Source organism: Manis javanica, chromosome 6, assembly GCF_040802235.1.
Source record: "Manis javanica isolate MJ-LG chromosome 6, MJ_LKY, whole genome shotgun sequence".
NCBI classification, from domain to species: Eukaryota; Metazoa; Chordata; class Mammalia; order Pholidota; family Manidae; genus Manis; species Manis javanica.
Genome location: NC_133161.1, coordinates 72,161,184 through 72,188,081, shown reverse-complemented (window position 1 = coordinate 72,188,081; position 26,898 = coordinate 72,161,184). Strand labels below are relative to the sequence as shown.

At 39.2% G+C, this 26,898-nt stretch overlaps 1 protein-coding gene across 8 annotated transcripts in view; it reads left to right on the top strand.

Moving 5' to 3' along the window:
* The window catches only part of CDK14 (cyclin dependent kinase 14), an 835,688-nt gene that overhangs the window by 788,823 nt on the left and 19,967 nt on the right, over positions 1 to 26,898 (top strand). Inside the window, exon 15 of one of the 8 annotated variants that reach the window (XM_073238869.1) lies at positions 1,905 to 3,828. The exons of the other annotated variants lie outside the window; for them this stretch is intronic. The gene's annotated coding sequence lies outside the window, so the exon portion shown is untranslated. Of the gene's footprint in view, positions 1 to 1,904; positions 3,829 to 26,898 lie in introns of those variants that run through there. 8 annotated transcript variants of the gene reach the window in all.

Genomic DNA, 26,898 nt, shown 5'->3' with positions numbered 1-26,898 from the left:
TCTAAACTCTTTTATATGAATGCACTGACTAATTTTTCCATATGGAATTAAATATGCCATTTGGTTACCGGCTTAGTATTCCAGTTACACTGATACATTCATTTTATTCTACTCTATTTTACACCCTCTTTATTGACCCAATGCGTCCAGATCTATAATGCGGAAAAAAAATTGATTGACTCCCAGAGAAGGGGATTGCAATGTAGTGATTTCACACTCAGTTGTTGGCTAACACAGCACCAACATTTTTATTTAGTGAGGCCCAGTGGCAGGAGATGAGGAATTGTGTAGGGGCCCAGCTGCCACGGTTGCAGAGCAAGCAGCTTAAAGGGCTTCAGGGTTCCAAGTGTGAGGGGAATTGTCTCCTCCCAGCAGGTAAGGGATAGATCTAGACAGAGTCTGTTGTGTTCAGGATGCTGACTGGCCTGGCCAATTCATAAATCCAAAAAATTACAAGGTCCTCCAGATGGGAGGAAGTGGAAGAGATCCTTAGTGATGCATGTAACACTTTTAATGCCCATGGATGTAAGACTCAATTGCTGATTGTCTACAAGAGAGTATTTTGTGTATAAAACATTTCTTTAGTGTGATTTCCCTGTCCAAATCTCCTTTTAAATTAAAATATATTAGATCAACTAATTATCTATTTAGATGACATCTAGTCCATCAATTCATTTACTTTTGCTGCTCTGTAGCAAAGTAATGTTATATATTTATATTCTTGTTCAGACAGTTGGTGACTTTTTTTTTTTACATGTTGGTTTAAAAGAACTGGAAAAACTTTATGTTTATGTGCTGGGTATGTATGTGTGTGCACGCCCATGCATGCGCACATGTGCACACATGCACAGCACCACTGCTAAATTTATGCAACTTTTTAAGCATTTAAATTTTAGTATACAATAATTTTGGGATTTGGCCTTTTCTCCATCTATGAAAAGTAGTTTGCTAAGTCAGTAAAGGTTCTGAAGAAGAACAAAAAGGACAGTGTTTATCCTATTAAGAAAACTGTTTCAAGCATGTTAAAATTATTGTTAATATGCTAAGTCCAAGTAAATCCCTGAGTACAATACAACTGTATCTCTCTAAAGATTATTAGTATTTAGATTTTGATTCAGCTATGTCTTTCAGCCATTAATTCAAATTAAGTTTTACTGTAATAAACATGATTCATATTTCTCTATCATTTGCCTCATTAATGCATAAAGCATTTATGTTTTTTGTTTATATGAAGAGCTCTGCTAAAGGACACAGATGTCATTATTAATATTTCATATTTAATGCCTGCCATGTCCCAAGGACTGTATATCCCATGAAGCAGGTTTAATTTGTTCTTAAAACTGAAGTTCCCTTTTGGAGCTCCCCTATTTGCTTCTCATGGTTTGGGACAGAGAATTCAAATTCTCAGTTTCAAAGTAAGTCTGATTTACTAATCGTTATGGGTCCAGTGGGGTCATCCTCATCTCAGAGTCCATTTATTTCTGATCATATCCTTGCTACAGCATGGCCCTATTAAAAATGGCTCATTGTTATTCAAATCCAGGTAACTACAGACTTCATCATGCTCTCATTCATGCAAAGTGTTCCTTCACCTGTTAAAAGCCCACGGATGTGGTTAGCCTATAAAGTTGGGGGTTAGACCTGAGTTTCCCTAACTCCAGAGTTATGATGGGGTTCCATTTAAAACTATAGCTTTTCATTTCATGAATTTTATTTCTCTGGTTGATTCCTCAGCAGTTCTATTTTGAATAGTGTTTGCCATGCCTTCACAACAATCCAAATAAAGCTGGTTTGGAAGGGCTTTCCTCTTGGAGTTTCCCCATTTGATACCAAAGGGCACTTTTGTCCATTATCCCATTGATGAAGAAGAGAAATAATGCCTCTCTTTTCTCTTTTTGATCCAGGTTCATGTCTAGTTAGATGACAGACAGTAAACATCTACATTTCATGTTTGCTGAGAGGGGAAGAGGAGCCTCAGTGTTGCCCACTTACGATGTAATGTTATGGCCCATGGAGCACATAGTGAGAAGTAAAAGAGTCTAAAAGGAATGGAAACTAGGGTCAACAGGAGATGGAAAAATCCTTGCAGTATGCAGACCCAGTTGGAGTTATACCCATGCGTTATATAAAAAAAAAACCAAGCCTGTGTGTTGGGGATTATGGTATTCTTAAGCAGAACCAGCAGCTTAACTGGCTATGTTAACCAGTCAGACTTTCCTCATGTGGTTACAACTTCTCCAAAGTCCCCCAGAGAAATTACAGCTTCCCATATAGACCACTTATTCATACAGTGCTGTGTCTTGTGAATCATGGTATGATTTTTTGGTCTCCACAAATACATAGCAACTTAAGAGTAGTTTAGAATCTAGTGGGGAAAAGTAGCGACTGAACATACCATTTGGGAATTTTCACAACCAGTAAAAATTCTTTTTTCCTCCTCCTCCTCCCCTAGACCATTTTATCACTAAATCCTAAATAGGAACAATCTTGCAACATAAAAAATCAGTATGATGTGTAAGGCTTACATTACATTTTGGTGTTAACTTTTAGCATCTCTTAGATGTCTGGCAAAGCAAAGTAGAGACAGGACTTTTTCTTTAGCTTTCACAGTTTCATTCATGGAGATTTTAATCATTTCTGGTACTGGTGTTATATTCCAGTCATAAGTCATGTGAAAGTCACTTTCAGGATTTTCCACAAACACTATTTATTTTAAGTACAGATTCACCTATTTCTTCTAATCTGCAATTCACTCAACAAATACTTATTGAATAACTACTCCGTGCTATGTGCTGAGGCACCAAAGCTTAATGAGATATTGCTACTACTCAAGGAATTGACACCTGAGTAAGAAAGATATATATGTAAATATATCATTTTAATTTAGGTAGAAAGTGCTGTGCCCAACTGTGAAAGAATGTGATGTAGAAGACGAGAATAGCAACAAGGCCAACATGGAAATAAAAAACTGCAGCACATAAATGCAAAAACACTAATACACTTGCCTGACATGTGTGTGGTAAGGATGATTTTTAGCAATAACTGTGTGGCCCACAGGTTGAGTACCATTTTCCACACATGGTAAAACATTAAAGAAATACCAAGCATTTATAATTAAATCCAAGTTGTACTCTAAGGATGCAATGGAGGAATAAAGCATCTGTATTTAGGGAGTGGAGCAATAGGGCTCTGGCTGGGCCTCAGCCATGGCTCGGCCTCAGCCACAGAAGAGCTGGTAGGGGAGGAAAGGGGAAGCGTAATGAGAAGACTGAGCTAGCTCAGGTCAGACAACCTTCTGAAAAGACAGAGGTTGGGACTGAAGAGGCAACAGGAAGCCCTGGACAAAGGAGCTTGAATTACCGGCAGAGAAACTTTCAGCCTAATGTAACGGACAGTAAGTATTTATCATCATATCCTTGAGCAGAGAAATCACACCACTATAAGAAGTAGTGGGATTTGAATATTTTTTAAATGGCATTTATCATGGGAGGGGGCTCTGACCACAATGCATCATGTATTCACTGTAAAATTTTGGAAAAACATGAAAATAAATCCTTTAGAGTCCCAATACCTCAAACAATGTTGGTTAACATTTTGATGTTTTGGGGGGATTTGGGTTTGGGGTTTCTTCTTTTTTTTTTTCCTTACAAAATTTGACTCATGCTCTATTTTACTTTGCATAGCTTTTATAATCTTTTTTTCTACTTAGTAAATCTTGAACATTTTCCCATGACATCAGATAAGCTTCTGCAATTCTTAATGGTGTATAATTCCCTCATATGAATGTGCCACAGTTCTTTTTAACCAAGCATTGAACATTAAAGTTGTTTCCATATTTGAACTATTATAAACCATGTTGCAATTAAGATCCCTGTATATAAATCTTGCAATACATTACTAATTATCTCCTTAGGATAAATTTCCAGAAATTGTAATTCAAATTTTGCGCCAACAGGAATGGATACTTGAGGTTGCTAATACACATCTCCACATTTAAAACACTATTTCAGAAAAATATAATGGATGTAGTATGCAGCATGGCTTGGATAAGAGAGTATTTGAGAAGCAATTCAGTCTAGCCTGAAGAGCTCTAGGATCAGACAGCTTTGGTTCATATCCTGGCTCTGTTTACTGTGTGACCTCAGCCAGATAAATTCATCTCTGTGCAGTGAGAGGAATGCTTGGCACAGAAGAGCTGACATTATTGAGTTGTTGTTAGTAGTATGATGGCAATAATTTAGGTTTGAACTGGTGGGAGCTTAGATTCTTAATGAGGAATAAACCAGAGAGAAATCTTTGGCAACAAGTCAGTAGGACTCAGCAACTGATTGGCTGTATCCCAAGGAAGAAAAAAAAGTAGAAACTGAGTCAAAGTTTTTAAGCCTGGAGAAGTGATCTCCCAGTGGCTGGAGGTGCATCTGACCACTGAAGGTGATGCGGTGAGAGAGGGACACAGGCTGGTGTCAGGAGGTGACCAGGTGGAGACTGAGGAAGGACATGTCGATTTGGGAATGATCAGAAATGACCTGTTAACACAGAAGAGAATAGATTCCCAGGAGAAAGCAAAGTAACTTTAGGATCCAAAGATCCTAAGGTAGACACAGCAGGAAGGAAGGCAGACCAGCAAAGGAGACTGGGAAAATGCCATTGCAGAGGTGGAAAGAGAATCAGATTGTGGGTAAATGTCACAAAGGAGAGGGCACTCAGCAGGGCCAAAATGGCAGAGAGTTCAGAGATGACATGCAATAAAAAGCACTACTAATTCTAGTTAATAAATTGAAGGTAGGGGTGTTTGCGTATTCTTTGTATATTCCATCATGAGTCTTTGTGTTGATTTTTCTTTTAACATAAAACGTTCTTTGTGAATTTTCATCACTGTGTTTTCCTGGTCATTTTCAAACACTGCTTAGAATTCTTTTTTTAACTCTATAAGTTACATTTTAAGAAAACTTGCAAAACGTTCTTCCAGCTTGCCCTCTAAACAGATCTTTGTTTCTTATTCATATCATCTTCAGCACAGTTGTCTAAGCATTTGGTTCATGTCACCATTAAAAACGCATGAACAAAAATGCTGTAAAATAAACAAGACCAATTTTTTATGCCGTAATCACTTGCCAAGTCTCTCCTTTGAAACCGAAGCCATTTTTGTGTCATTGAAGTATAGTAGAATGATCCATAAACAAGATTTCTGTTGGGTTTATATATTAAAACAGATGAAATCATTTTAAGTAAAATGTTAAAAGCATTTACTTCCTAATTCAGACAAAGCTTGATCCAAAAAATACTCATCGTTCATCCAACATTTAAAAAAACAAAACTGGGTTTTGATCCCTGATTCATTTGCTGTGTAAACCTGGAAAGGCTTCCTCAGATATAAAAACTCAATCACTGATGTAAATCATTTCTTACTCATTCCACTTTGTGCCAGTTGTTTTCCTATGACCATTTCACTCTTCTTTCATTTTCAGATTTAGCTTATTGGCACTCACTCACCACCTTCTTCCTTCATATGTAACTCTTACTAAAATTGACTACCAGACCTCTACTAGCTAGTTACCTGTTTAGCGGTGTTTCCCACCATCTTTAAAGTACAGATTGTTTGGTTTTGGTTTTGAATCTAATTTGAAGTATAATTTTCCTTTAGGCCTGCTTTACCTGACTTTGTGTGAAATCATATTGAGTTTGATCTTTCCCCAAAACATGTGTTTGGGTAATTTTTTAATCTCTTTGTTAGATTCCGCTTAAACTGTTTTTTTCCCCTCCTGTTTTCTATTATTTCTTGGGTGCCCAGCACAGCACCGAGCCCAGATGGATTTCTTTATAACGGCTGTTTGACAACGACTCAAAGGAGGGAGTGAGGAGATCCTTTCTCTTTCTCTTGCCTACAGCTGCTCTCAATATGGCTCATCATGACTGAAAGGAAATGAATAAAGATGAGTTATCTGAACTGAAAATCAGCCACAGAGTAGAAGCAATTCATATTCCCCAACCTATCCATAAATCCAGTAGGGAAAAGGAAGTCATCGCCGTCATTTCTTTATTCATATCTTTTTAATGGTTGCAGGATTGCTTTTTAAATCTTGTACCTTTGAGTAGTGGCCATTTGGCGCATTTGTGAAAGGCCATATGGTTTCAAATGAGATTCCCATCACATTCTGCACATTTGAAGCCATTTAGACTGAGCTCTTGGCACAGCGAGTACTTGGAGCTTGTGCAGAGCCATGGAAATGCTGTAGACAAAACTAGAGAACATGCAAACAGCATTTAAGGAAATGTTAGTAGTTTGACATGCTATGCTGGAGTGCCCCTTCATTTGGATGATACAACCTATATTTTATTTTAAACAGCTATCATTTCTATATTTTGTGCATTACATGTCTCCAATGATTAATTTCTACCCTTGTGACTTAGGTGTCTTAAGGAGATACTCAAGTACTCAAAAATGTTTCAAACAGGGAAATGTGTGAAAAGAGAGTTTTGAATTTGAGTCCAGATTAGGATGGAGGATAGGGTTCATCAGAGAAGTTGCTGAATCACACATTTTATGTTGTCTCTGTAAGAAGAAAAGATGTGTGTAAGTATGAAAGCCAACTTCAACTAACATGATCTCATGTCTCCTGAGATTTGAGGATATTAGCACCTAAACTCTGGCCACAGTCGGCTTTTTTCCATGGCTTGTCCTTCAAAAGCTACCTAGTGTACATAGCTTTTCTTCAGATTCATACCGATCTGAGTTCAAATCCTAGCAACGTCATTTTTTGTTCACTGTGTGTCCATGGGCAAGTCCCTAAATCTCTCGAAGGTTCATTACTTCCATTTCCAAAAAGGATAGTTAGATCTTACAAAGCCATTGGGCAATTAATTGAGGGAGGAGGGAGGTCAGGTGCCTCATATTACCTGAGAGGTACTAAGGCACTATGGCATGACCATTTGGAGTTCTGGATCCAGAGTCAACTCCCAGATTCTGACACTTATTAACTCTGAGGCCTTGGGAACATAGCCCCCATTTCCTCATCTAGATGGCAGTAGTACTCATACACATATCTCGTGGCCTTAGAATGAGAAGTGACTGTGGCTACCTGTATAAGGCATGTAGATGAGCACTAGCCTGGTACATGGAACGTGCACCACGCTCTCATATGCCAACTTCTCAGGCTGCTAGGGCAGATGGGTGTTAATGTCTGTGATTCCTGGCATGTCCTGAACACACGATAAGTGGCCGCTGCCCCTGCCATCAGAGAGCAATGTGACGTGGAGTCCCACCTCATGACGCACACTCTGTCAGACACCCAGGCCTCACCCCTCTGCACTTCACCACGGCCACAGAAGCATCATCTGGTCTGGCGCTTGCCATCTGCAATGCCACCAACCTTCTCCAAAGCCACGATGAGCTTCACAGCTCCCAGGGAACTTTCTTTTCCTCACAATAGCCATTTGCCAAGCACAGAAGTTTTTGACATCTAGTTTGGCATGGTACTGACAGACTTGTTACATTGGAGATGGGGCATCGGTCACAATTTACATAGTAATAAAATCTGAAATGTGCTCTAATTCCCAAGCAGTTTTCTCTGCAAAGTAATATGGCCTCTCTAAGACAAGCATGTTAATTGATAGTCGCTGTAGAAAAGGAGGACCATGAGAGGCTGTTCCAGGGCAGGTACACATTGCAAGTCGTCCTTCTGCCCCGGCGGAGGTAAGGAACTGATGGGCAAAGACTCGACATCTTTCTCTAGCCTGGTTGAAGTCAGGTCATGAGCTGAGGCGGGAGGGAGCTAATATGCTGGCTACCTTGAAGCAACTCAGAAAAATGTCCTTCTTAAACTTGAGAGCTCCAAAAGAGAATGGAAATCCCGTTGCATTTTCAACGATTTGCCTTTCCCAGGGGGAGAAAAACTTACAGTATCTGTGAATACTTTCTTTAATGCCCAACAAAAGGGATGGGCTGCTGATAGAAAAAAGCAAAACAAAACCAAAAAAAATGCCTATTTCAATTTTGTGCTTCATGGTAATAGAACAATATAGAGTTGATTTTGTGGTAATGAGGCTCTAAAACTACCCTTCTAATGAGAAGCAGCCCTTTTTGGGCAAATTTTTCTGGCATCTTTATATTTCTTTTAACTAGAAACAGAGAAAATGCTGGCTTGGTGTCATGACTACAGGATACTGTGTTTTCTAACTCAAAACAAATTGTGGAAGTAAATAGTGCCAAGAAAAATGATGGTGGTTAGAAGGTACGGGCTGGACTTCAGTGCTCCTAAGGACATCACAGCCAGAGATGGGTGTACTGAAGGACCCCACACTGTCCCGCTGTCGTCTGCTGTTACTTTCTAAGCTCTAGTCCCTTATCCTCCTTTCTATTACATCTGTGATAAAAAAAAAAAGAGAGAGAGCATTCTGTAGAGATTAATAACTTAGCATCATGAGAATTGTGACTCCTTGGAAGTTTATAAATGATACCTGAAATCTAAAGGAAATCTAAGAATCAAGGACCCACAGTCCAGTTATTCATAGCCTGTATTATCTGAAGCGCTGCCCAAGTTGGCTGGCTGTACAGATGGGAGCAGAGGCTGTGCAGAAACAAGGCAAAGTGAAATCTCCCCATGGCTTGAAGAGCTTGGTGATCTCAAGGAGAGGGGGAAGGAAACAAAATTGGAAGTAAGTCTAGGTTGTTCATCACAACCAAGAGTCCAGTGAAAAGAAGAATCCAGAAGACAGGCAGTGGGACTAAAACTGTAGTTACCAGCCCAGGACAAGAGGATCCTAATTCAACTTGAGGGCGGCTTCTGGAAGATGCCTCTGGTGTTTATGGGGCCCCTGCCACTCAGCCAGATGGTGAGGGAGCTACAGAGACAGAGCAGTAGGTCAGATAAACTCCCAGATTTTATCTAATTTCCAGCTTTTGACCCTGCACTACTTCTTAATTTTACTTTTTTTAACTTCTTTCCTTTTAATTGAGGTATGTACAATGAAATGCACAAATCTTAATGTATAGCTCAGTGAATTTTGACATGGGTGTACATTCATGTAACCATCACCCAGATCAAGATATCAAACATTCTCACTATACTACTTTTTTAATATGTGAGAAGACATTTTTACAATCTTTAACAGCTGGGATCTCAAGAAGGATACTACTTTTCTCTGTTGAAATACTGATTTAGAGATTACATTTAGAAATGAGATCAACCTAGACTAGGAAAATGAAATGGTGCCACTATTTCCTCTAGAAAATCTGAACTATGTTATCCAGGACAGAGAGACTGAAAAGGTTTCCCTCGATTTGCAAAAAAAAAAAAGCAAAAGATAAGGAGAAAGGAACCATCTGGATGGCATAAGACCATGTGCTCTCGGCTCTGCCTCCCCCAAATCTTCAGCAGATTCCACCAGTAGCATCTGTTAGGAGCTGAATTTCAGTCTGTGTCCCAGCAGGTGGTAAGAGTCCAGGGCCCAGGGACCTGAAAAGACAGGCATCCTCCCTGTCCCTGGAATTTACAGAAATTGTTGGGGCTGTGCACACCTATGGGCTGAGGAATTAGCAGGGTTCCTGTGTGTTTTACCCAGCTTTAAAGGGCAGAAAAGTCCCCAGCCACCATGACAGAGGGGAAATAAATTCCAGTAAGCAACTTGTGACTAACAGTACTTGTATGAAAATGTTTTGTTTAACAGATGATGGAAACCTATTGCCAAAATTTCATTTCTAGTTATCTATCGATTTTATTTGTCCAGGCTTAGAGATAATCAGAGGTTCACTATGTCTGTGCTTTTAAAAGATTTCCTTTGTCTATTCGAAACTCCTTTTACCATACTCTATACCTGCTAGTCCTTTTTTCATTAATTTTGTTATAAGGTATTTATCACTACACTTATGTACATGGATGCTCTAGGTTTTAGAGTACAGGGTACACTACACAGTGATTCAGTTGCTCTTACAGGCTGTACATAATAAATCCACACGTTTTTGTATCAGAAGCCTATCATAAGCATTATGTATGTATGCCATGGTTCATTTGTCACATGATTAAGGACAGCCCACAAACATATATATTAATATAAGAGATAAAATAAGTTATTGACTATCTCCAGAGTCACTGGTCTCCAGGAGTTCACAGTCCAGGTGGGAGGGAGATATGGAGACCCACATAAACTGTGGAAAGACAAGACCAGTGAGAAACAGTGTGAAGACATGCAGACAACCAGAGTCAATATTCTGAGCGTTTAGATACTGCTTCTGGCCTGAAAGACTAAGAGGGAAGGTGTTATTTCAGCTGGATCTGGAAGAGTTGCTAGAATCATGGATCCTGTGGGGCAGAAGTGGGCGGGTGGACAGAGAGGATTCAAGCAGGAGCTGCCCTGGCACAGAACTGGTGGCAGGTGTGCACAGAGTGGCACAGGCAGATGGCTCAAGGGTTAGTTTCTTACAAAGGACAGTAAAGCTGAAAAGCTGAATTCACTTCTTTTAGAAATCAAGACATTCACTATATACTTCTCAGTATATCCTGAGAAAAACCTGACTGGTGAGGTTCCTGAAATGCAAGGTTTATTGCTCAAAGCGGAGCATTTTTTACTAGAGCAGAGAAAGAAATAACTTCACAGTTTGATTCAAGGCTGTTCAACAGCACAGGCTATTTCCTTGATAGGCTCATCCTAAAATGGCTATGGAATGAAGCAACCAAAATCATGATTTCACAACTGAGTCATCAAACTCTTCATTATTTTAATTATACTCTCATTAATAAATCCTTACCTTTACTGTTTCAAACAGTTTGAGCCAGACAACTTCTGTTTAGTAAATAAAACCAAATGAGCCTAAAATGGCTTTTAAAATCTAAGGTATGATTACAAAATTAATATCTCAAATTAATAGTTAAACCAAATATCAAAACAACAAAGCTAGAGATACTGCTGAATTCTTGGCCGTCAGCATGTAGCTAGAACATTGTAAATAAAATATTAGTCTTAGTTTTTCCCTCAATTTGTGAGTCAATAATTTCTATTAACAGTTTGTAAAATGGCATGTCAACATGAACTATAAGTACATTTTCTATATAAGTTTAAGGTAATAAAACCTCCACACAACTTGGGAAAGCAAGTTAGGTATTCTGCCTTCTCCAAACTTGATACTTAAGAAAGATTAATTTTTCTCTTTGTATCTCAAATGTTTGTTATTTTTTAAAAACTTGTGAAAGAGGCATATAAAGAGAACAGTCACTGCCTTCTTTGGCCTGCAAGTGACATTCGCTTGGACAGCCTTGTTGAAAAGTGCTCAGTGGAGGACTTTGTAACACATGGAAACATTAGATTGTATATATTCTGGCAGAATGGCCTTTCTTTTAGAAGAGCATCTTCTTAAAGCTATCCAACAAAAACATCCAAGTTTAAGTTTTCTCAAACCACTGTTCAAACGCATAGTTGCAAGTTTGCCTCCATACGGTTGCTCAGTACACATTTATTAATTGCCTCTTGTATGTACAAGAAATTTCACTGGGTATGATAGTCTCTTTGAGCACCACTTTCTCTAAAAATACATGTTTGTGTTATGAGTTCCTTTCACTATATTAAATGTAGCGTTTCCTATTAAATGTTTCATATTAAATATTTCTACTCCATGTATCCCTAGCAATCACTTAATCCTTGTGTTGAAGGAAAGTGGGTTTTCCTGTTGTTTTAAGTGGTAACTTTACGTTCCTTCCAGTCTGCTGGAATGCTGCTGGGAACAGGGAGACAAACTTCTGGAGAGAAAGTGGGGAGACAGGAGGCAGGAGGAGCCTAAGCTTGGAGAATGGCCCTGGGGCACAAATGGAAGGGGAAGGCTGCTGTAAACTGGGCTGGGAGGGCTGAGGGTCAGGGTACCTGTAGGCCTAGGGTAGTGACACAGAGCAAAGGCCCCAGGTCAAAGTGCAGGTGTCAAATCCTAGCCTCTTACTTAATGCCTCTATAACTGTGTAAGTACTTACCCTCCCTTCCACTCTGGTTCCTCAAGTATAAGATGGGGAAAATAACAGTAATAATAACAGCTGTGTCTACCTCATAAGACTTTCATAAGGATCCAGTGGAGTCAGTATATGTAAATCACTTAGGCTTGTGTCAGTCACATAGTCAGCAATTGACACATTTTAGCCATTATTACAGATCTGGGTCCTCTCAGAGAAGGGACATGTGGCTAGCTTGAGTGTGTGGTGCTGCCAAAGCCAACCCAGACTCTGCTCTCTGGGGAGTGTAGTGCGTGCAGTAACGTGCAGTGCACCATGCTCTCGCGTGCTTGTTCCTCGATTACCATCTCTGCCTTCAAAAAAGGACATTCATCTGAATGTTCGTAAAAGTAGCCCCAGACGTGGTGACAGGACTTTCTCCTGACCAGCAAGGTACTTAGTCAGATTCATTAAATGTGTTGCTCAGGCCAGCAGCCGGTACAGCAGCAGAGAAGAGCTGCTTGCTGGAATGTGTTTGTATTGTCCTCTTGGGCCGCTGCAGTCGCTCTTCGTGTATACCCTGTGTCTTGCGGGCCCCGGCAGTCTGGAATGAATTGGTACAAGGAAGTGTCCAGGTCCTTTCAAAGCACAAGGGTTTGTGGAGCTGCTGGTGGCTTCAGTGTAAGCATTCCTGATAATAGGTCAATGATTTCAAATGGAGGAGTTTGGGCCCAAGGGAAAAGTAACATTGCAGTTGTTCTGAATTTTTGAGAAATTACATGGTCCCTGTAAGAAAAATAATTTAGATAAATGGAGTTTGCAGCTTTAAGTGCACAAACGAGTTATTGTGGCCATTTGGGATAAAAAGATGTCCAGGGAATTAAGGCTTTGGGATATGAAAGCATGTGCTTGAGTCATACAGACAAGACTTAACTACTTGGGTGATGATTTTATATCTACAGTGTCTACCTCTTAATTTCCTCATTGGTGAAATGGCAGTATGAAGAACATCCACCTCATAGGGAAACTATAGAATAGATTTCTGGGCATGCCGCTGGCATGCAACATTATCTACATAGCAGAACATTGGAAACACACTCAATGTCCAATAATAGGAGAATGATTAAATCAGTTATAGCATAGGCATATGAACTTCACTCACTTTCAACAAGCCATTCCTTCACTAAAGTAAAAGTAAGTACGGCCAGCTGAGCTCCAAAACTGTAAGGATGTCTTAACTTTGTGGAGTGGAAATAATAATTATAGTAACTAATATTTATATAGCACTTCCATGCCAGGTTCTACATAAGTCTCGCACTTATTAGTACTCAAAAATCCTCAGAACAACCCTAAGAGAGAGCTACTATTGTTATCTATACCCAGGTTACACATGAGGCTCCTGGGACAAATAAGATTAGGAAACATGTCTGCCTATTAAGTGGCCAGGCTAGAGTCAGGTAAAGGACCTGGGGGATTTGTGTGCAGTTAGGAGGGACAGGGGACCATAGACAAGTCCTCTGAGTCTCATCTTGCTCTGTGATTTCCTAGACAAGTTTCAGAAGGACTTGGTTATGTTGCAGATGAATAAAACACACCATTATCACAATGTCGACAAAACAGCACCTGGCCCAGAATAACGACAGGAACTGCCATGCTCAGAGCAGAAAGCCCTTCAAGTATCAGAATCAGCCGCTGATGATTCTGCAAACCCGACATCCAATTGCAGATGGTTTTCCACCTGCCTGCTCCACACTGCCTGCCTTTATTGAACACTAACTGTGACGTACTGAAGGAATCCAAGATAAATTTGTAAAACATCATGTCAGGCCCTTTCTAGTCCCAGTATCCCCTGGTGATCCAAGGTTGGGGTCTAAAGAATAGAACAGAACAGAGAAGAGGAAGCAAACACCAACTTGCCACAGATACATGTAGAGTGAAGGAGATATTTTTGTTTAAAAGACAGACAGCTGAGCAACAGTTATTTGATCCCTGCTGCTTGAGGGACAGTAGGGAAAGAAAGGTATTTTTGTGATCACTCCTCAGTGTTCCCTGTGCAGCTTGGTTCACACAGTCACAACAAAAACCCAGAGAAGCTCTAATAATACATTGCAACCAACAATAGATAACATCGCAGGCGCTATGCAGAGTAGCAACTACTGTTCAGCTTCCTTTTGATTACTTCCAGGCATGTGACATTTGGGTTGCTGCACATTTCCTCTAACCTCAGGAATTCAGAGAGTCAACAGTGCACATCTAATAATCGTGGACTGACTTAGAAAGGGTAAGGAATTGGTGTCTTTTATCTGCCTGTCATCACATTTAGGGTGATAAGATGAATGAGCACTGTATTAGGAGTCCAGAGACATGGATTTGGGACTAACTCTAACTTTGTTACAACTAGCTGTGACCTGGAGCCTATCACTTAATCTCTTTGAGCCTCTGGTAAAATAAGGAGAGAGTCTGGGGTCTCCAGAAGTCCTTTCAACTCTAATATACTGTGTTAAGCCATCAGTGAGTTCTGGCTAATAACAGTTTCAAATGGGAATAGTGTTCAATAACATTCCACTCAGCAAGGTCAGAGAGTAGGAAGGCCAAGAAAGTGGACAGCCCAGATGCTCACAGTGTTTACCTATAAACTGAGATGGTTCTAATAGTTCTCAAAGCAAGTTATGCATCCCCTTTTCTGAAAGGAGAATGAAGAATGTTAATGTCCATTCGAACATTTTAAATGTAAATGCCTTCCCATCATTTTTTAAGTTCTCTCTACAGCATCATTATCAAAGTTAGTCAATCATGGCATTATTGAGAAATATAAATATGAGTGTTTTTCATCTCACCTAAGTCTTTGCTAAATTTTATTCTGTTGCAGCATGCTTGAAAATTTGTGGCTTGTAGGTGTGGTCTGTGAGTACACAGTTTCTGAGAAAACTCATGTAACATGCAAAAGCAGTTTTCAGTGTCTCTCTCTGCTTGTGTCTGTGGGGGCCCTTCACTGTAAACTGTACCAAGCCCTGCGAAGCATCCCAAATGGACTGTTTGCCAAATGACTCCTTCCCTAATAAGGAAGCAACATGTTAGAAAGTCTTCGGTGTGAAGGTCATGTAGACAAATTCATAAAATACATATCTGGATTTCTATATAGATTTTTTTTTCCCAAAAGTCTTACAAATTCATGTAGTCAATCTTAGGAAAGGAAATGTGTGGTAATTTGATCCTGCTGCACATACAGGCTCTGTGTGTCTCTGTGTGAAAGACCAAATATCATCCCTGCAGACCTGACCTCGTTGAATATAAATACACCATTGAGGAGCAGCTGACTTCAGAATTAATAAAATTTATAAATAAGTAGGATGGCCTTGCAAAATGGCTAAACTTGAAGTGCCTCTTAATTAATTTTTTAAAGCAATAGCAGCCCTTAGCTGCCCTCCTGATGACAAAATTATGAAATGGTTTTGTAAAAGACAATTGGAATATTCACATTTTACAAGATCAAAAATGAATTTAACCCATAATAGGATCATAATACAAAGCCTTATATTTTTGGATAAGATGTTGACTCCACCTAGGAGCTGATGGTTGGGACTGATTTTACCATCCAGGTAATTTTGTATTTTCCTTTCTGACATAAAAGGTCTCTGAGTAGGTGTGAATGTGTTTGTAAATGCATCTCCATTTCAGTTTTTGTTACAGCATATACTTAATGATTTCTCTGACCTGTCTCAACAACACAGTTCAGTCTGCCTCTGAATTGATCACTTACTCAGATTCAGACATCTGGGCAGACTCTATGCTCCTGGACCTGCTGGTGGAGCTCATAAAGTGTCAGGGGTCCAATGAGGACATCCATCCACGGGCTGCAAAGGATGCACCTACATCCTCACTGCACTTGAGAATATTATCCAGAAAAGAGGAATATATTTTTCATTTCCTGCTCACCTAAGCTCAATTTTGAGAAGTAACTATAAATGATGAGGCTGAGAATTATAATTGGGTCTTTGGTTATAGACGTATTTTATCTTTTGATTTTTTTTATTTTAAGTTCCCCTAAAAGGTCACTGGATACAAAGACAATCTCTGAATTTATTGAAGGGAAAGCTACAAAGCTGTTATATGTGGCTCTATATGTGCATATTTGTATTTCACACTCTCTTTTGTCATCCAGTAACAGAATGGAATTTAATTCCAGAATTTCTTTACCATCTTTTAAAGGTTTTCTTGAAGGACTTATTTCCAAAAACTGATTGAAAATATTTCTAATTTTAAAAAAGACAAAGTCTCCCACATTTACCTTATTAGAGGGTATCTTCTCTGCATTCAGAAAGGCTAATATTAGAAATACATTTCAAGGTGCATTTCAGCTGGTGTAGCTGTAAGTCCACAAGGTCTCTTTCCAGCCCCCTCACTTGGGGGGCGCATTTTGTCATGGTGACCATTGCTATATTCACAGTGAAACAAGGATCTCTTCACCACCCAGCTGACTGCTGTAGTGAAGACAAGGCCATGACCCCAGTGTGAACCCAGTCTCAGTGCCACATTGCATTTGGAGCTATTTTCTGGGTGACTAATTAGGTCTTGGCCTGGTGTCTCAGTTTTGGATTCCAAATCAGCCAAGTGGACACCATGGTATTGCCCCAGTAAAGATGGCTTTGGGCTCCTCCAATGCAAAGGGGCAGCACAGGGTACGAGGAGCCAGACTGGCTGGGTGGGAACCCTGGCTCTGCTGCTTGGTTGGCTAGCAAAGCACTTAGCTTATTGGGACATAATATTCTCATCTAAAAAAACGTAGGAAGGCTAGAATCTACCTCATTGGGTATGAAATGAAGTCATTTTGTAGAAGAAGTTGACATTCACATTTTATAAGATTAGAAAATATATTTCACCCAAAGGAGATCATAATGTAGAACCTGATATTTTTTGTAAGATGGCTGATCCTAAAACCTAATAATTGAGAGCCCTTTATATATGGTCATGTGAATTAAGTAAGCTTTCATAAAGTGGTTAGAACAGTGCCTGGCACACATATGTTAGCTATTGTTATTAGTATAAATTCAGCATACGCTTAACGCAGTCAAGGAGGCCCTTGTAGAAGTCATAATTGAGAAATAAAATATTAAACAAAATGTTTAAGCTTTTTAAAATTCCTCTTCTCAGCCATGGTGCTGTTCACCTTATATCCATTATCTTGTTAAAGACTACATGATTCCCAAGACCAAATATTTATTTATACAAGTTACATTTTATTTCTTATATGTTTCTTAAATATCACAGACTATATTATGCTTCATTCCCTTTAACTTTCTGAAAGCCCTTTCTCATCTAGGAATTCATTTTTTGTTTATCCATTTGGGGAGGTAGATAAGACAGGTATTATTTCCAATCTACAAATGAGGACAGTGAAGTTTTCTGAAACTGAGGTGACATAACCAACCAAGATTGTAAACTAGTTCATCATCCAGGGCCACAGCCATAATCAGCTCTTGATTGTGTGTACAGCCCCTTGACTATACCGGGCCATGGACTTTATCAGCTTCATCACACATCTGCTGAACAGTAATTTCCATGAATTGAATAAAACCTCCAGCTTTGCATGATTTCCAAAGCTATTGATTGTGCCCCTATTCTGCGTTCATCTTGTGGATAATAAATCCATCCATTTAAAGACAAGAAAATTCAGTGTTCAGCTGTGGTCTGCTGCACACATGTCCACTTTCCTCACATTTTCTTTGAACAGAACACAGTAAAATCTATTGTACAGCTCACCGGCGTGATATCGCTTTGATAGACACTGAGTGACCTAATATACACACTCCAGTGTACTCCAGTCTGCAGGCTCCCAGCTCCCACTCGGCAGGAATTCTGAGATGTTGATGGAACCCCGTGATTTAACAGAGCAGCCAGGCTGCCCTTTCACCCCACACACTGGTTCTGACAGCTGCCTGCCATGTGTAGAGAAAACCTCACAGGCTGAAACCCTGTCACAGAGTAAAGGTCCTTCAATAAACATACAAGCAGGATCATGCTACTACTATAAACTTTTTTTTTTTTAAAGCAGAATTTGCAGTGGGAAGATTTTTAAAGCTAAAGATCTGAGTACCCCAAGTACCTTCTCCCTTTAAAAATGAAGCCAAATAATGTGCTCAGGAAGCCTGGTCTTGTCCACACTTATCTGAGTGGCTGTCATTTTCAAATGGATGAAGCCAGTTTACGAAGCCCCAGATTTTTTCTACTCTTAAACAGTACCAACCCTTCCAGAAACAATGCTCAGCATCTTGTGGGTTAGTTAGGAAACTCGATTTGTGTTTAAGCTATCAGTTCAGTCCACACTGCCTTTTCCCTTTTGTCAGGATATTCTTCAGATAGAAAAGGATGGTAGAGGCTTTAGGCATGAACTACCATCCTAAATATAAAGTTGGTTTAAAAAAAAAATCCGTCATCGGCCCAGATAGCATTGTGCTTTATAATTCATTCTTTCCACATACAGCACCCTGCATTATCATGGCTAATGTTTTCATGCTGAGCCGCCACCGTCTTTTGTGAAGCTGTCAGGGCACTGAATTGATGTACCTTCCCCATTTGGGTAGAGGTCATTATCCTGTGGCCTGGTTGCATTGCCTCCACGGAGCAGGTTAACTGCTTGAGGTCTTTCATCTAGATAAATGTTTCACCAGCACTTTTGCTCTGTGGTGACATGAGCTGCTCCTTAAAGGTCAGATAGTGAGGCTGTAATAAGTTGTTCCTGTGTGTTCACTGATACAGAAAGGACGGGAGTCCAAACTTCATCCTCAGCCTAAAAATAATGATAAATGCTCATTTTGGAATATTTCTCTCCAAAATACTGGCTTTGGGACTTTTGAGAAAATATGTGCTTATGTATTAGTTTTATATACAGAGTTTTTAAAGTATTTTATTGTTTCAGTATCATGAATGATTCCACTGTGTCAGAATTTACCCTTTAGTTCTGATGACAGAAACAAATGACGGGTGTGTATGTGTGCATGTGTGATGCTATGCATTGTAAATTTGCAGGTTTTCTAATATTAAAAAAATATTCAGAGTAGTTTAAAGAAGACAGTATTAGACACCTTGGTACTGTCCACACAGAAAGACAGTTTTTCAGTGGAGAGATATAATTCAATAATTTCACTTTGGTGAAAATTGAATTATTTTTTTAAATTTTTGTTTGCAAGTATTTAGAGTTCTTATTATGAAGAATATACCAACTAAAAAGGAAAAATGATTTTGAGTGCTGTATTATAACCAAATAATTTTTATAAAGATACCTTCTTAACCATTTTTAGGTGTATAGTTCAGTGGCATTATATATATTCAAAATGTTATGCAACCATTCTTGTCAGAACTCTTTTTTTTTTAATGTACAGCTGAGGCAGGCTTTATCTCCATATGCATGACTAATAGTAGTGTTCTAGGAGCTGAAAGATGTTTTTCTGAATAAATAGAGTAAGTTTTTAAAAATCTTTTTAAAAATCCACATTAAGCTATAATTTCTTTTGAAATGTAAATACATAATTACACATGGAATTAACCTTCTTAACACTATACAATATTAGGTCAAACTGTTTAATTTTAATCTTTGACTACTTCACTTCCAATTAGGTGATATATTTCATCTTTTCAAAATATATTTAGGTTTTTATAATGTGTACTATTATTTTCAACAATTGGACTAAACTTTAGATTGTTATTTTGTTATTAAGAGTCAGTTATGTGCAGTCCATGAATTTTATCACAAAACAAAACTTAAGTCCTACCTAGAGGTACATCTTGTTATTGTACTTGGAGTTAGTGAAGTCAAATTGACTGATAAATTTATTCACTTACTCACTCATACCTGTTAGGTGATGTAGAAACGTGAGTGAGACAGTGAAAACTATCTTCAATGGAAGACTGTATTCCCTTTCCTATCTATTAATTATATTGCCATCGATGAAGTTGCCCAAACTAGAAACCTCCACATCCTGCATGACATGCCCTGTCTCTTAATCGAACACTGAGTGAGCCACCAAGACCTGTCAGTCCCTTCTAAATATTATCTTAAAATCCATTTTCTCTTCTACACTCCCCCTTATCTTCTAGCCTTAGTGGAGGCCCTCTTTATCCCTCACCTGCTTCCTAAATCGTATCTCTGTCTCTGTTCCTCCTTCTCCTGCCCCTCACCACCATCCATCTTCCCTGCTAAGAGAGTTTTCTTTCCCAAACACCATTCTGATCAGTCACTCTCTGCCTAGAAGTGTTGCAGTGAGTCCCAGTGGTGAGAGGGGGAAATGAAGAATATGCAGTTGGACCCAGTTGATCTTCTCTACCTAATCCTCCCCCTATTCCTCCAACCCACTTAGTGTTCCAGCCATGGAGTACCCAGGGGGCTAAACACACCTCCACTCTTGCACACCCTAGGCCTGTCTGCCTTTGCTTTGGAATGCCTTTTTCCTTACTCTCTAGGAATTATTCCTCTAAGAAGCCTTTTTTTTCTTCTTCAGGAGAGGTCATTGTTCTTTGATCTTGTGTCTTATTGTATGGCACCCATATCAAATTTTATTTTGGTTAATTTATATGTCTCCCCTGTCAAGTTATGAATTCCAATAAAACATGGGTCACATCCTATTCCTATAGTTTTCAAACTAGGATGAATATAACCCTCTAGAACTCTTTCTTAATTAACTATGCTCTGCTAAAATCCACCTTCTTGAGAACACCTGCTGCTTCTCCTTTCCAGTGGCCTCTCTTTCCCATTTACCAAAGAGAGCGTCCCCTCATCCATCCCAACTTTACCAGGTCAATTTGTCTTGAGCTGTCCAGAAAACTCCAGGTAATGAACAAAGGAATGGATCCACTTGGAGGCACCCAGAAAGCCTCCTCTCATCAAGGCACCCAGAATCCCTCTAGTAATAAATACTGTTTGACTCAGATGCACCAACTAACTTGGGGAGAAGGGAGACCACACTCATCTACCTCATTAAGATCTCCATTTCCAATAATAATTCCATTTTGTGTTTAACAATTATTTTCAAGTTTGTAATATTTTGTCACTTTGATCAGTCTGCCTGGATTTAAATTCCTGTAGGTATTTATGTTATGGCATATGATAAAGTGATAAATAAAGACATTCCAGGATAAGAATATTAGGATATTAAGATATTAGGATACAATTCTATTACACAAGTACAATAGAAGTACTACTTAAAGGGGGAAAATATATGATATAAAATGTCCAACTGTTAAAGAATAAATTATTCATGTACTTCTTTAATGGAGGATGGTGGATCAAATATACTACCATTTCACTGGACCCATTTTAAAGAACTCAAAAATACTTACTTTAAAATGTCAATATTTTCATTAACCCAAATACTATGTCCTTTGCTATTATTTAAATATATGATAAACATATCCTATTTCAACTTTAAAATGTTCAGAAGAGTACATAGTTTAACAAAAACATTTATGGAGTAGTCAACCAGGTTGAAGACTATCAAAATGATCACACTCTAATCTTAGAAATGCTGAACAAATGTATGGAATGCTTATCCCCTATACCTTTAAGAGGATTATTTTTGCTGTTATTTTATTTTCATGTTATAAATAGATAAGTACCCAGAATTGTTTTCCTCCCAATTACACCAAAATAAGTATTATCCAAAAGCTAATCAGTGGCCACCAAGGACACAGAGAGAGCCAGTATAACTCGGTCCTGGGCACATACACCACAAACCACTGAAACCAAAATCAGTTGAGGGGAAAACTAGATGGCGAGCAGGCCTTTTATTTCTTACAACAACCCTGGTTCCGTTCGTCTACTCCCACTTGCCCATTTCTCCAGCTACCACTATCACTCCCCTCACCCTGCTTCTCTGCCATTTTTGTCTGGGAGGCCAAAAACCTCTCCTGCCCTGGCTAGTGCTTGCCTCCCTCCTCCCTTGTAAACACCTGTTGATATGGAGATGGACTAAGGCCAGACGAGAGATTCTGGGAGTGCTGCAATTTTACCCAGAGCCGGGTGCCCATCCACTCACTGGTATTGGCCCAGATTTGCATCTGTGTGTTCTCTGGCAACAAACTCCATTCTTGCCAGGAAGGATCGGAGACAGAAGTGAGCCATCTGCCATGAAGCGCTCATGTGACACACGCTTAGGCCTTGAACATCCATAGCCTACAGGAGTGAGTGCCTGATGGAGGCTGAGTCGAGGTCTAGATATAACCAAAAATATTTTGACACTTTCACACTGGGGTTTAGCCGGAGGGAGCTTGGTCAAGTCAAGAACTTCGTCTTGCAGTTGAGGCCTTGCTTCAGCGCTTACAAACTAGATCATCTGGAAAGTTCCTTCATGTCTTGGTTTATATAGGAACTATCTGTCATATGCGGATTGTACCACCTGCCATGGCTCCTTTTAGGAATATCTGGGAGAAAGGAAATAATGTGGATGGAAAGCACTTTTTTTTTTTTAAAGAAGAGACTATACAAATATAAGACATTCCTATTAGAAAACCTAACTTTATGTTGAGAAGATTATCCAGAGACTCTATTTTCATTGAAGTCTTAAACAGATCCTATTTCCTTGAAAATATAGAGGAATAAATTTTGCCCCAGAGAGGGGAAGCATGTTCTCATTATCCTAGCTGAAGTGCAGCATTCCAAGGCGTATCTGTTTACATGTGACAAGTAAACAACCAGCTCTGAGATTCACACTGTAAACCTCTAATACTTAGCTGACTTCTAAGGGATTTAATCAAGCTACAGGATGTATGATTCAAAGAACCAAAAAAAAGGTAATTAAGAAAAACCCTTTCTGTGGCAAGGAAGAAGTAGATTGTTTCTATTAATCTTATGAGTAATTTTGTTTTTGTTGCCTGAGAGCTCAGCCTGAGGCAGGGGTGGTGCACAGTCGGAGGGAGGACTTATATTGTGCATACAGACCAGCCACGGCAACTCAGTACATTCCAGGCTGGTCTTCTGCCCTTACAAGGTGACATCCCCTCCCAGCCTTAGTCTCCTCATGCTTGGTCCCCCTCGGCACACTGTGGCTCTGGCTGTCCTTCCCTCTGCATTTTTCATCACCCTTCAGTGCCTGCCCAGCTTTGCTTTGAACAGGCTCTTGAATGTCTGCCCTTTTCTCCAATCTCTCACCTCACACCTGCATTTCTTTAAGAATTTCTCTGGGTTCAACCAATCAAACAACAAACACTCATTGAGTGTTTGCTGCGCCTGCGGGCTCTGCCTTGTTCCCCTTCACCCTGAATGGTGACCCATAATAAGTCTTCCCAAATGCTGTTTGTGTCATGTCATTTCCTTCTCTAGATCTGAAGTTACCCTTTATTTCTTTTAAGCACAAGTCTAGCCTCTTCTGTTGGAATCTCCAGGCCCTTCACAATTTGACTCTATCCTCCTAGAATCTACCAAAAGTCCCACTTGTTCTACACAGCCCAGACTTTTTCCCCAGGTTTCATTTATTCATTTTCTCCATACTAATTCATTGAACACCTGCTCTATGTATGCCAGGCACAGTGCCAAGTACCTAAGAATAAGATATGGTTCCATTAGAAGCTCCAAGAATCTAAAGGTGCATATATGTAAGGAAACAATGTAATATGATGTGATATGATCAAGGTTGGTACAATATGGTGGTTAAGTTCAGAGAGAAAAGTGACTGTTCATTCCACCTGAGGGAAGGCTGCTGATTTCATCCAAAGGGGACCAGAAAAATTGTCCAAAGGGGGACCAAATCCAGACCAAAGGAAGGGAAAGTGGAGAGTCAAAGTTGGTGTGCTTACCTCATACTCAAATCTGGATCTAAATCCCATGAACAGGAAAAGAACCTCAGATGAGAAAGGAGTCAAAAGTCAGATGGAAGGAGAGTCAGAATGAGAGCAGGTGAGGACAAGCAGGTGGGTCCTGACAGTCACTGAGGACAGTGTCAGAATGTGGAGGGCCCACCTTTATCAAATGGTAGGTGTTTGGCTTAAAAGCGCTGAACTAGTAGGATGAAGGCAGTAGTGGGAGCTGACACATGGAAACAGAATTACTCTGGCTTAAACACAGAACAGGTCTTGGAAATGGTTGTGATGGGCCAGGAAAGTCAGGCCTGGATTAAGAAGGGCTTTGACTGTCAGCCACAGGGGCGTGGACTTTATCTTGTTTGCACGTGGGGGCAGGTCAGGGTAAACTCATGATTGACTCTCCCAGACACAAGTCCTAGAGAGGAGCTGCACTGACCTAGAAGAAGGGAGCATCTTTTTCTAATTTGCATAAAGGAGCCCATATGTTGCAAGTGGCAGCCCTAATTTGTCATCTCTATTTTAGGAAGAGGTCTCTAGCAACCAAGTGTGTTCAGAGATTCAATTAATATTCATCAGACATTTTCTATGTCCCAGAAACCATTATAGACCCTGGGGAGTCAGTGGTAAATAAGACAGATACATCTCCGCTCTCAGAGCCACAGCAAGTAAACGGTGATGCCAGAAGTAAAAGAACCATGTAGAAGGCTGTTGCCCTTCTCTTGCCTTTTCTCTGTCCACTTCTACCCACCCCATAAAGTCCAGCTCTGTTCCACCTTCCCCAGCAATACCCTGTTGATCTCCCTCTCTTTAAAAGCTTCTACTTTAAAAACCTAAAAAAAAATGTGATACTTAACTTTTTTCTGTTTACAGAAATAGTGTATGTTCAATATACAAATCCAAAATCAACGTAACTGCCTAATACAAAGAGAACATACCCTATAATCTCACTCACTGAATTAAACCATTTTCCATTAATATGTATTCCTCTAATATACTACTTCTCTGCAGCCATCTACAATGTCACTGTCATCATCTTCATTTTTCTCATTATATAATGGGCAAATTTCTTGCAAAATTATGGTTTTAGGCTTTATACTTGGAGAGAACACATAATTTTCTTTAATTTTTTATCATCTTCACTGATAAATATTTTGCACACTGTAAAATGCAGTTCAGCACTGTTTAGTATATTCACAGACTTGTGCAAACATCACCACAATCTAATTCCAGAATGTTTTCATCACCCCAAAAAAAACTCACATACTCATTAGCACTCAGTCCCTGTCCCCAATTCTCTACATCCCCACAGCCCAGACAACCACTAACCTATCTTCTGTTAATATGGATTTGAAATTCTGGACATTTCCCATAAGTGGAATCATACAGTATGTGGCATTTTCTGACTGGTTTCTTTCACTGAGCATGTTTTCAAGTTTCTTCTTTGTTGTAGCACATATTAGTATTATACCTCTCTTCTTGCAAAGTAATACTACATTCTATGGATATACCACATCTTATTTATCCATTTTTCAGTTGAGAGACATGTGGATTGTTGCCACTTTGTAGCTATTAAGAATAATGCTGCTATGAACAAAAATGGCTGCATCATTTTACATCCCCACCGGCAAAATATGAGGATTCCCATTTCTCCACGTTCTCAGAGTTCCACTGAAAAAAGGAGCTGCTTCTATTCTGGAATAGAAGGCACAGAGGTGGACTGGTTGGCTGCTCATGGTCCATTCACTGTATATGTGCCGATTACAAAAGCTTTGTCTTCCAAGTTTATGGTAAAGTCTGAAAAGCTGCTTTTGTATGAATCCTTCTCTTTGGGGAAAATATTTGTATGGGTTAAGGTTCTTCACCAAAGGGATACATTTGACTATATAACCTTTCTTCCAGCAATCACATGAACCCAAAAGATGGTTTTTATTTGTTTGTTTTTTCTTTAAATTCTAAAATAGGGAAAGAGCCTGAATTTAGATACCAAGAGTTCCAGCCCATTGCTGACTCCATTGAATCTACGATAATTAAAACATTCTCTTTGAGGGTTAATTAGTTACATGCTTTAAGGGGGAAACATGCACATGAGATTTTATACTTGGTAACACTCCTGAAAATAACAGAGCTAAAATAGACCTGCAGGAGCCTCCAAAAACAGGTTAAAGGTGAAATACCAGTTCAATTAAAGCATAAGAATAGTGTCAAGATTATATAAAGCAGTGGTAGAGAACAGTTAAATTATTAAAAGCAGTACATAATTGTATCTATATCATCACATCTCTTTAAAACTTCCTTTAATTCATTTAAACATAATAATTACTCTTTGCCCTTATAATAAGTTACTCTATTTTTATTTTTAAAAATATACTTACATACTGTTAAGTACTCCTCTGGTAAGCTGTCTGCCACATACCACAAATAAAAGAACCCTCACTTTTTCATACTGCTGTCAAGACACCTGAGAATTAATAAACAGCTACTTCAAAGTTAGCTTTAAACCCAAGCATTATTTATTTAGAGAAAATATCCCAGGGAGTACATGGAAATCTCTTAAGACAAATGGCCAGTAACTTCTTCCAGACATATCTATAAACACAGTCATGTTCTGTTCACCATTAATCCCATAATTCTCCTCCTTCGTATTATGAAGTATTACTTTTATTTGTTGAGCATTGTAATAAATTTCAGGTCAGGAAGATAAGGGAATCAACTTCTATTCAATGATCCCTGAGTGCTGAGACTTACTGTATGATTCATTGTAATTTTTCTAAAAGAAATTTGATTTCCAATAATTAAATGAAGATTTAAAGAGTGTGACTTAAACATTCCTCATGTATTTTACCTCATACCCTTTACTACTCATGATGAACAGTGTAAAAAAATGCAAGTGTTAATCAACCCTCAAAGGAATTGAGAGGAAAGAAGAGTAGAGATAATTTAATGTTTATTTCCTCCCAAACTAAGCAATTGAAAGCAATATCCAGACAAAACAGAGCCAATAATATTAGTGGAATCCCCTGGAGTTGTACTCAGTTGTCAATTTCTTCCCTAGATTCTGAGATAACCAACTAAAAACTAGAAGCTCAGATCCAAGGTGTAGTATGTGTGTAGATAATTCAGATAGCTTAGATAGAGATGAGATGAAATACGTATAGACAGATAATCATAAGAAACATGCCACTATAATCTTTACAGCAAG